The sequence below is a fragment of the Rhinopithecus bieti genome, unplaced genomic scaffold, assembly GCF_001698545.2.
Source record: "Rhinopithecus bieti isolate Rb0 unplaced genomic scaffold, ASM169854v2 scaffold_31548, whole genome shotgun sequence".
NCBI classification, from domain to species: domain Eukaryota; kingdom Metazoa; phylum Chordata; class Mammalia; order Primates; family Cercopithecidae; genus Rhinopithecus; species Rhinopithecus bieti.
The window spans coordinates 243,993-255,683 of NW_016814470.1; positions in this window are offsets into that span (position 1 = coordinate 243,993).

The window sequence follows — 11,691 nt, forward strand, 5'->3', positions numbered from 1 at the left end:
TACAGAAAGACAAATATCACATGTTTTTACTTATAGGTAGAATCTAAAACATCAAACTCACAGAAGCAGAGAGTAGAATGGTGGTTACAGAGGCTGGAGGGTGGGGGGAATGGTGAGCTTATGGTCAAAGGGTAGAGAAACTCAGACAGGAGGAATAAGCCCTTTTTGAGATCTATTGCATAGTGTAGTGAAAATAGTTAATAACAGTATTTTGTACATTTCAAACTTGCTAAGAGTAAATTTCAGATATTCTCACTACAAAAAATAATAAGTATTTGAGGTAAGGAATATGTTAGGTTGATTTCATGATTCCACATTGTATTCATAAATCATAGCATCACTTTGTACCCCATAAGATAATGCAGTTATAAATGTCAATCTACAGTAAAATGTTTTACAATTTTTTTGAAAATAAAATAAAATTTCCATTTGCTTCTTCTATTTCTTTGCTGAGACTTCTCATTTATATTTTATTTATTCGTCTCAGGCGTGGTCATAATTGCCCCTTGAAGCATTTTTATGATGGCCACTTCAAAGTCTTTGCCAGATATTCCCACATCTCTGTCAACTCAGTGCTGGCATCAACTGTCTTTTTCATTCAGTGTGAGATCTTCCTAGTTCTCAGTGTGATGAGTGATTTTCCACTGAAACCTGGACATTTTAGGTATTATGGTATGAGGTGCTAGATCTTATTTAAACCTTCCCTTTTCCCTGGCTTCTTCTGACACTGCTCCAGCAAGGAAGGGGGGCCTCTGTCATTATGGCCACGTGGGAATAGAAGGCCAGGTTCCCCACTTGGCCTCCAGTAACACCAGAGAGGGAAAGGGGAGTCATCATTGCTTCTGGGTAGAAGTGGGAGTTCCAGCTCCCCACCAGGTCCCCACTGACATGTCCCTGGCTTGGAGGGGCAGGAAAGTCTCCTGTGGCCTGCGCTGGTACTACAGCAGGAAGGCTCAGAGCGACGCATGACTTCGTTACTGCTGGGTGGTGGCAAGAGTCCTAAGTGTCCACTAGGCCTCCTCTGACCACCCCAGTAGGAATTAAGAATTAGTGTCCTAGAGATGGAAATGGATTGCTGGACATCAAACAAGAAGTCAGTGACAAAGCTGGGGCTCAACGCCCATGCCCTTGGCTGCAAGACCATTTGCTTCTAAACGAAACACACAGGAAGAATGCCAGCCCCCTGCCCAACAGAATAATGAAAGATCTCACAAGCCAAAGGACAGCGGCTGCCTCCCTTCACATCCTGCCAGACCCCAGACCAGAAAGCACATGTGGCTGTGCGCCACCACCCCCTAAACAACACAAACACACGTCTACTTAGGACAAGTCTCCCATCCAACATACACAGCAAAAACATGTTCCCAAGCCAAGAGCCACAGCATCACAGTCACCTTCGGGGCTGGTGGTCTTCCATCTGGAGAGGTTCTGGCTTTCCTACTGTTGGAATCTCTGAAACCAAGATACACCCAGGAGCAGCCAGCAGGACCGGCGCCCCCATCCTGACTGCAGAGCTGGGTCTGCATCCAGCTAGAGGCGCCTTCTTTGGACCTGGGGCCTCCCTCTGGCCCTGGCCAGCCAGCCGCGGTCTCAGCACAGCACTGCTTATTCTCCAGTAAGGGTAACCTGGTGACCCAGGAGGGGAAACTCTGCTTTCTAACAGTCTTTGTTTTTGTTTCCATTTAAAAAGGTTAGTGACTTTATTGCATGTGGAAAGAACCAAAGTAACAATTTCAAAGAGGCTCAGCATGTTTTGGATCTGACCAAATATACAGAACTTTCGAGTGAGGAGGAAAGAAAAGGGAAAAGAGGGAGCAAAAGTTTATTCCACATTCACTGTATGCCAGACACAAGCCTTGGTGCTCCGTCCATGCTCTCGCCTGCCTTTCACAATAAAAAAATTCCAGCTATAATCAAGTTCCAAACTCCAGTCAGCAGGCTGCTGGGAGTCAGGCAGAGCTGCTGGACTCCAGGAGAGTACACAATAATAAACCAGTGTAGGGTATAAAATTTTTTCTTTTCTTCTCTTTTCTCTTTTCTTTTCCTTTCCTTTCCCTTGCCTTCCTTTCTCCTTCCCTTTCCCCTTCCTCTTCTCTTCTCTTCTCTTCTTTTCTCTTTCTGGCTGGGACTCACTCTGTCCCCCAGGTTGGATTGCAGTGGCATGAACATGGCTCACTGCAGCCTCAAAATTCTTGGGCTCAAGCAATCCTCCTACTTTAGCCTCCCATATATGTAGCTGGGATCACAGGTGCACACCACCAGCTGGGACCACAGGTGCACACCACCATGCCTGGCTAATAGTTTGATGTTTTGTAGAGATGGGGTCTCACTTTGTTGCCCAGGCTGGTCTTGAACTCCTGGGCTCAAGCGATCTTCCCATCCTGGCCTCCCAAAGTGCCAGGATTACAGGCATGAGCCACCGTGCCTAGCCAGGGTATACAATTTAAATCATGAAATAGAATGACAATAACAATATTAATAAGGTCATTGGGTGCCGAAATTTTGAAATAATATGATTTAAAATTTTTAATTCGCTAAAATAACTACCTAAATAATCTACAATTGTATTAAAGTAACTGCCTATGTTGGTACCATTCAAGCTGATAAATACCCCAATCTTTTGATAGAACTTGTGAATTAAGCTTTTTTTTTTTTTTTTTTTTTTTTTTTTTTTGAGACGGAGTCTCGCCCTGTCGCCCGGGCTGGAGTGCAGTGGCCAGTTCTCAGCTCACTGCAAGCTCCACCTCCCGGGTTTATGCCATTCTCCTGCCTCAGCCTCCGAGTAGCTGGGACTACAGGCGCCCGCCACCTCGCCCGGCTAGTTTTTTGTATTTTTTAGTAGAGACGGGGTTTCACCGTGTTCGCCAGGATGGTCTCGATCTCCTGACCTCGTGATCCGCCTGTCTCGGCCTCCCAAAGTGCTGGGATTATAGGCTTGAGCCACCGTGCCCGGCCTAAGCTTTATTCTTATGAGCACTGGAATGTCTATGAATGATTTTGTTGACTATCAGGATATTTTAACTTTCACTCTTTCTACAATTTAAAACAATTTTCAAACATTATAATCATCTAGACAAGGGGTCCACAAACTCTGGCCCACAGGTTAAACCTGACCCTCTGCCTGTTTTTGCCACATTTTCAAATGATTGAATAAAAATCAAGAGAAGAACATTTTATGGCATATAAAAATTACGTGAAATTAAAATTGTGGTGCCCGTAAATCAGTTTTACTGGAACACAGTCCTTCCCATTCATTTATCTATTGTCTATGGCTTCTTTCGTGCTCAAAAGGCAAAGCTGATTAGCTGCAACAAAGACCACACAATCTGCAAAGTCAAAATATTGTTTGGCCCTTTAGAAAATGTGCAGACCCCCAATCTAGACAGTCTGTCAAATGGTGGTGCTGGTGTCAGACTGAAAACATATCGAGACGACGATGATGATGATGATGATAACAGTAACAACCACCAGCTTGGCAACTGAGAAAGCCAAAAAAGCATCACGAGATACCGAATGGGTAACTTATGAGTGAGCCCACTGTGCAATGTGAGAGAGAGTGTGACTGTATGAGAAGCGACAGCACAAAGTTATGTGTTTTGAGACCATATCAAGTAAATGCACACTTTACATTTATTCTGTAGGGGCGAAAGTCTGAATGACGAGAGAGCTGAACTCTGAGAGGTCTTCAAGAATGTAACCCTCCCATAAAATACAACAGGCTTCTACTTCCTTTCTCCTTCTTCCTTCTCCCCCAACCTTGTTTCCTCCTCTTGGGAGGCAGATCCCACCCCAAATCTTTCTGAATTCCCACCAATCTGAATCTGATGCCTGTGTGGGTCCCCCAGCCTCTCTATGGCATGTTTCTCACAGTGACTTTCCTCTCACCTGCCCCCTGCTAAGGCTGTAAGTATCATATTACTCCCCACCTCTCACACCCCCAAGCAAGAACACACCTTCTTCATCTGTAAGAAGAAAGAAGTTCTAGTGTTCACCTGCACAAGAGTTGGTCCTTCATTGCGTTGGAGGCTTGAGCAAACACCGTACCTATGTTCTCTCCTCTAACTCCTACAGCACGTACAGAGACTGTTAGCCCATTTCACACACGAGGAAACTGAAGCTTAAAGAGATTAAGCCGCCCAAGGCCACACACACAGAGTCAGGTCTGGAATTCACACACTTTACAGTGCATGACGCTGCCACCTGACGCACAGTAGGGGCTCAGAAAGCACTGGATGCCTGAGTGAATGACTGCATAGCCATGCCCACACAGGACCACTAACACACAGCAGCGCAATCTCAGAAGCTGCCAAGACCTTCCACTCCATGGGACCTCTGTGAACACTGAAATAACTTCCCTCTCTGGAACCCAGAAAGTCACCACTTGAACAGTACCTCTCACACCCCTTGCTAAGAGTGAGGTATCAAGTTCCTCCAATCTGAGCCTCAGGAAAGAACAGGAACTAGTGAGGAAAGGAAGAGTAGGCAGAAAACAAGCACCTGTTCTGTGTCTGGGTCCCCCCTCATCTGGGCCTCCCAGCTGCAATTTCTCTGAAGACCCCATGAGCAGCACGGACCACTCTTATTACAGTTCCTGCTTTTGACCTGGTAATCACATGGCCGGGAAGTGTATTTCCAAAGCAAAACGTGAGATCAGAAATAAATAAACATCAGCAAATTGAACATTCATGTTGGTAGTGCCGATTTTTAGATTGGGAGAAACTAGAAACAACCTAGATCCTTGATAGAGTGTGGGGAATGGCTAAGGAAACCGCGATGGAGCAAAATGATGGAAAGCGTCATTGTGCTTTACAAAATGGGAACCCTGCTTAGGTGGAAAGTGGGAAATGTTGACACAAAATCGTATTAGTGGAAAAGACAAATCTGCATGTGCTAAATTAAAATATAAGCCTATATCAAGGAGAAAGCAGAGCAATTATCGGCGCGGCATTATGCATACATGTGCTCCTGTGAAAGAGGCCAAGAAGAGAGAGCATCCTGCGAGAGGGTGAGAGCAGGGAGAGACCTTTCCTCCCTGAGGTACTCACTAACTGGCCTGATAGCTCCACCCCCGGGCCCCACCGCCAGCATTTGTTTTGGAGTCAGATGACTTGAAATTCAAACATCACTCTGATGTCTACTTGCTGTGTGAGCCTGTGAACATTCCTTAGCCTCTCTGAGCCTCAGTTTTCTAGCTGTAGAGTAGAAATAATAGTGTCTAGTTCACACAGGTTGTTGAGAGGATTAAATAAAAGAAGCCAGGTAAATCCCAGTACCTGACACGGAGTTCTGTAAATGGCAGCTCCTCCCTGCTTAAGTGACCAGAAGATCCTCTGAACTTCAAGCAGAATGAAATCCTGGGCCTCAACTAAAACATCACTAAAGTCAAGCAGGTCCTGGGTACTTGTCAGCTCTGGAAAAGACACTAAATGAAACTAAAGGCTATACTGTCACTACATGCCCTATAATGAGACTTCAAAACTTGAAAACACAGCTCTACCCTCAGGGCTCACCTTATGACCAGCAATAAACTCTCCTACATAGTTCCCAAGGGACCTCATGTGCATGGTTGGATTGGATCCTCCTGTCAATCATTAGGTAAGTATAACTATTATTATCCCCCACCAAGAACAAGGCAATGAGAGGGCAGAGAAACCAGAAAAGAGAGCAGAGTGGGGATTTGCATCCAGGCCAGACGGCCTCCACGGCTCCTGATTTTGCTCTCAAGACAGCTGCATTCTCTACCCTCAGCCACTTGGCTAGGGACTGTCAGGTCACAGCAAAGCTAGCAAGGAGCAGAGCCAGTGCAGAACTGGCCAGCACCACGGAGGACACAACAGATGTCAGTGCCCAGCCCACAAGTAGTCTGACAACCTAGCATAAGGGCAGGAGACAAGGGGCAGGGTAATGTCATCAAAGGAGCAGCTGGAAACCATGGAACTGGAGCAAAGGGAGGAGCAAGCCAGACAGAATCCAAGGCATGTGAGGGTCAGGGGTCAAACAAAGGAGATCAATCAAAGAGTCAGTCGTCAATTCACCCAAAGCAAGCCTTGGGGCCCTGGAAGAGAAGTTGCTTCTGTCCTTCCCAAAGGAGATGCAGGCTCAGGACTCAGCCAAAGTGGGGAAAAAAAAAAGTGACAGCTAACATTCAAGTGGCACTTTTCTACACGCCTGAGATACTTTTGAGCATTTTCCGGGTGGAAAAACTACAGCCCCAGAGGCCAAGGAACCTGTTCAAGGCCCAAAACTTGGTAGAGCCAAGGTTCAAACTCAGGACCTGGCTCCAGAGTGCTCTCCTCCTCAGCACCACCGTGCTGCTGCCTGACCTGGGAAAGGAGGTGGGCTCCTCTTCCTTCACATCACAAGTGATCAGAGACGCTACATTTCAGGGGGAAAAGTATGTCTGGCAACTACAAATTTGTAACTTGCTGATATGAGTGGAGGGTTTCCAAGAAGGAAGCAAGTAGGGCAGCCTCCCAGCAGTCCGTTTATCCTTTTTCATAGGAAATTAATCTTCTCTCTCTTGACTCTGCCTCTAAGAAAAATGGTTAAGTCAAAGACATGGCTGTCACCCTCCCACTCCTGTAGTCACGTGGCTGCATCTCCGCCATAAATCAAAGCTGATGCCCCCTTTCATCAGATGCCTGCAGATAATTCCCCTGCGATTTCCCTGCTGGGGCTCAGAGGACCAAGGCCTAAAGAGTTAACATCTCATTTCCTCTTGTCTTTCAAGCCTTAATCCCCATCCTGAGCTGGGTGCATTCCAAGCCCACCTGGAGCAGGTCATGACGAGCTCCCAGCCCATGGCTGGCCCTTCATTTCCCCTGGCAGGAGATTAGATGGGGCGCCTATTAATCACTCAATGCTTTGGTCCTCACTGCTGGCCAGGTCTTAGGCAGCTGGCCAAGGGCCGGGAGGTTGGAGCAGGCCACATGCTGCCCACCTGGTTGTGGGCTGCCCAGTGCTACCCTCCAGGGACAAAACACAGTGGCACTGTGAGCCTGGCTCACTGCCCTCGGACCACGCCCTAGAGAAGCAGGGATAAGTGGCACCTCTGCCTGGGGTGCCACCTCAGTGATCAGCTTTGGAAAGGCTGGTAGGAGAAGACAACACGGGCAGTACACTCAGCTGAAAGACTGGGTAGACAGGAAAAGAGGTAAACAGAAAGAGACCACTTTCCCAAGACAACCATCAATACACAGAACTGCTGCCTCTTGTTCCTTGGGTTCTTCTTTGGGGAATCTAAAGGGAAGCTGGGGAAGGGGAGTGGGGTGAGCAGGGATGTTGGATGGATAATTTGTTATTATTATCACCGCACAGCTGGGAGTGCTTATTTGCTGGGTTTGAATACACAGTTGTAACATTCAGCCCTATGCTGTTCAGACACAAACTCCTGGATCTGAGGGGGCCTGAGATTATATACATTTTTCCTACAATGATATATTGAGCTCCAATTGTCTCAAGCACCGATCAGGCACGGAGTAAAGAAATGGGGCAAGAACTGACACTGAGCGCCTGCTATGTGACAGGGCTTTGCCTTAAGCTCTGCATACCCATGCACTGGTCCCCCACCAGCCCGCCAGGCTTTGGCCATCCTCCTGTTACACAAGGGGAAACTGAGGCTGGGTGGGTGGGGAGTGGAGCAAGGCCTGTTGAATGAAAGAGATCTGTCAACAGCCAGATCCCATTCTGGGAAAGGAGGTTCAACTCACCGTGCCTGCAGGGAGGAAGGGGCTGGCTTTGCCTGTCCAGCCCTATTTGGGGAGTCCCAACCCAAGCAACTTGGGGCTCTCGAACAAACCCACCCTGGCCTTTCTCCCTCAGTGCTCACTCAGGCCTCAAAAGAAATTCACAGTGAGTCTGATGGTGGGCGGGCTTACATGCCTTCAAGTAGGCTGAGGGGGCTGGGCCTTCAGGACTGAACTAAATACCCCTCAAACCAAAGGAGAGGACCCTCCTCCTGGCCTTGGCCACAGTTCTCCATTGCTCACTCCTTAGAGTCAAGGTCAGGGCCTCTGTCAAAAAGGAACATGCTGCCTGGGATAAAGTGGCATATTAACCCACCACCTGTCACTAGAACCACATTGTAAAGGAAGCCCAGGGCAGTGGTCTCCAAACCTGGGTGTGCAGAAGAATCGCCTGAGGCAACCCGAAAAATGCCAGTTCTCAAGCCCTGCTTCCACCCTGGAGCCTGTGTTTTTCTTTCGCTAGATCTGAATTTTGATTCAGATGTTCCTAGGACAACTGTTTCAGGAAATGATGATATAGTGGAAAGAACACCAGACTTAGAGAGCTGGGTTTAAGAGTTCAGCTCCAAACCTGAGCTGCTGACCTCAGGCAAGTAAGCCTCAATTTTCTTCCTGTACAATGCAGATGCTGATGCCTCCCTTATAGGTGGCTGGGAGGATTAAAAGAGAAACCACTGAAAGCCCCAGGCATCGCGCACACCAGTGCTCACTAAGCATGGCCCCAATGAGGCTAACAAGCCAGCGAGGCTGTGGGCACAGAAGTAAGTTTTGATAGTAGGAGGAAAAGAGAGCAAAATAGGCCCAGATGATGAAGGGGTGTCCCAGACTCAGCACGGCGGTCCTGCGGAGGAGTAAAATTGGAGGATCCCAAGAGGGGGCCAGAGGCAGCAAAGCAGCCTAAAGTCAGAGCTTCCCCTGAATCTCCTCCTCGCTTGTGTCGGCCTGCGTCATGTGTTAGCTCCCAGCATGACATTTTTAATCCATTTTCACAGCGAGGATATTCAGCAAATACACATGAAACCTTTACATCTGCACAGAAGTAAACATCACGATTCTGCACACACACGCAAAGAAAGAGAAAAGGTGGGAAAACCAGAAAGGAGATGGAAGGGAAAAGTGAGATGGGGGGGTCAAACCCAGGAAAGTAGTCATGTGCTTTCAAGGGTGTTGGGGCCATTAACATGCGGACAGTGTGTTCCATGACCTGGAGAGGCCCAAGGAGGCTGCTCGGGGGAAACCTCTGAGCGGCTGGGAAAGCGAGGCTCATCCAGGCTGAACATAGAGCAGGTGCAAAGAATGCAGGGAAGAGACACAGGAGTCTGTGCAAGAAAGGCTGGGTGGGATATACCGTCTGGCAAAATTTAGATCAGAAGAGAGGAAATCTGAATTTCCGAGCTGGGGATGGGAGGTGTGGGGAGGGCAGATAAGACCATGATAAAGAAACTGGGTGAGTGGAGGGATGGCCTTCAAGCAGGAAGGCGTTGGGATGGCTCTTAGATCAATAAAGTAGACTGGGATTAGGAAACATTTTAAATGCCCTGATGAAAATTAACTTTGATTCAAACATGTCCATATAGTACTTTTCTATCTCTCAGTCTTTCCTCAAGCTCTTTCCTCTGCTTGGCCTGTCCTCTTTCCCCACCAGCCTTTCCCATCTCCCTGAACTCCTCCTTAGGCTTCAAAGCCTAGTGGTAACTGCCGTAGCTCCCCTCATGCAGAATCAATTTCTCCCTCATCCGCATCTCCTTGATGTTTTGCACATCCCCCTTGTATTGCGGTTATTTCTTTACTCCCCTTTCTCCCCTGGGCGGTTATTTATCATCTGCTAGCCTGTGGACTCCCTGAAGGCAATGATATTGTCTTGTTCAGAGCGTAAGCCCCAGCACATAGTAACAGTCCCTGGCACGTAGCAGATGCTCAGAAATATCTGTTGGAGAAAAATTAAATAGAAGCGAATACTGGGGAGCCATTGTGATTTCTTGAGCGAAATGATGTGGTGAAATCAGAATTTTAGAAATATTAATCTGTCAGCATGAAAGAAGATGCATTAAAATGAAGAAAGCAACCCGTGGCTGGGAGTCAAGAGGGGAGATTATTACTGTAATCTGGACATGGTTGAAGGTGGGGGCAGTGAGAATGGAGACAGGGAAATAATTCCTCAGATATCACAAAAGAATGTGGAAGAGATTTTGTGATGAATGAGCTATAAATGTGGGGGACAGAATGGGAGTGCTGGGGACATTTAAACATTGAGACTCCCAGCAATTAGGATAAAAGTGGTGGGAGGATGGAGAAGAAGGCAATACACAGCCTCTGTGTAGGATAACTGATTGCAATCTCCACAAGTTTTCCAGGCAAAACAAAACAAACTCCAAGTCAAAATCTCCCCACCCCTGATCTTCCTCCCAAACTCTGAGCTGTATTTTTCTTTCCCTAACAGCCAGTAAGAAACATTTCCTCATGGCATAGAGACTGAAAAGAAGGTAATGCCAATCTGGTGCCCTGCCCAGTGCTGGGCACAGAGGAGATCACATGAATTCAACTGGCCAGCCTCCCCACAAGGGACCAACCCAGTTGCGTATTCAGAAGGGGTTCCAGTATCCTGCTCACCCAAACTCATTTCCCAGGCCCAGACCTCTGGGAAATCCCTGCTCCAGCACTACAGAGATTTCTAGGAAAGTCCCAGATCGCCCATCTGTTTCCTCACATTAATTTCAGGGCTAGTATTTTGTTTTCTAAAGGAATTCAACTATGATGCCAACGAAAATCTATAGGAATTGAGGAGTTCCGTATTTAAGTCACATTTTTAAAATGTTTGCTTCTTTGTATATTGAGACGCAGTAAGACCCTAGTAAGCCCAGTTACCCTATCACCTCCAACAATATCAATCAAGTAGAAGACATGCAGGTTTTAAAAGCCGTGTGATCCTTGAAAAATCTTTAGACTGTTCTGGGTCCTGGGTGCATCCAGCTGTGAATGGAGGGCTGGACAAGGTGATTGCTTAGATCTCTCTCGGGTCTCTATTTCTCTGATTCCAAATTCCAACAGGCATCCAATGATCGCTATCCACGTCCAAGTTTTAGACTCATAGCCCGAAAAGGGCGAAGCGCAGCGTGGTAGAGGTCGCAAAGGAGACAGGAAGAGAAGCAAGCATGCACTTTTAATAAGACGGCAAAGGAGGCTGGGAGGCACGGTGCTGGGTGTGGACTGCTTAAAAAACTCATTAGACCACAAATTCCAGACACTTAGGTGGGCCCGAGAACGCCCTGAAATCCCCTTCCCAAGTCAGGGCTGATGTTATTTCAAAGAAAAAGAAAACTTAACTTCCAGATCTGAAGAGCTCCAAGGTGAGCTCGCTGTGCAAAAACTACTTCTGGAAGTGCGCCAAGGGGCCGCAGGTACTTGGACTGCACTTGAGGAAGTGTCCAGAGTTGGCGGAAACAACTCATCCACTCGGGCTCCGGGCGCTCGCTGGGTTGCAGCAACTAAGCTGAGACAGACGGACACACAGATGCGGGGGCCCATGCCAAGGCTCAAGTAGCGCTGACCGAGACTTGCCCGGCTCTCGGGCCCCAGGCGGGAGGGAGGCGAGGCTGAGGTGGGGGGCGCACGGGCTGGGTGTGCACTCGCCGGTCCCCCTCTGACCCGACCCGGGGAGCACGGGGCCCCGACCCGGGGACGACTGAGGTGGATTGTCCCTAGAGTTTAAGACTGTCCCTAGAGTCGAGGGTGGAGGGGTGAGTGCTGGCGCCAGCACAGAGCAAGACTCCCAGCAAGGAAGAGAACCAGAGAAGGAGGCGCAGCCGTCCGCACGGACCAGGCGCGCTCTGGCTCCCCGAGCCCGGAGCGGCGCAGCCCGCGGCGCCCCGGACACACCCACTGGGTTGCCGGCGCCAGCCCGCCCCGCCGACCAGAGTGCTGGGGCCGGAGCCGGGGCAGCGGAAGC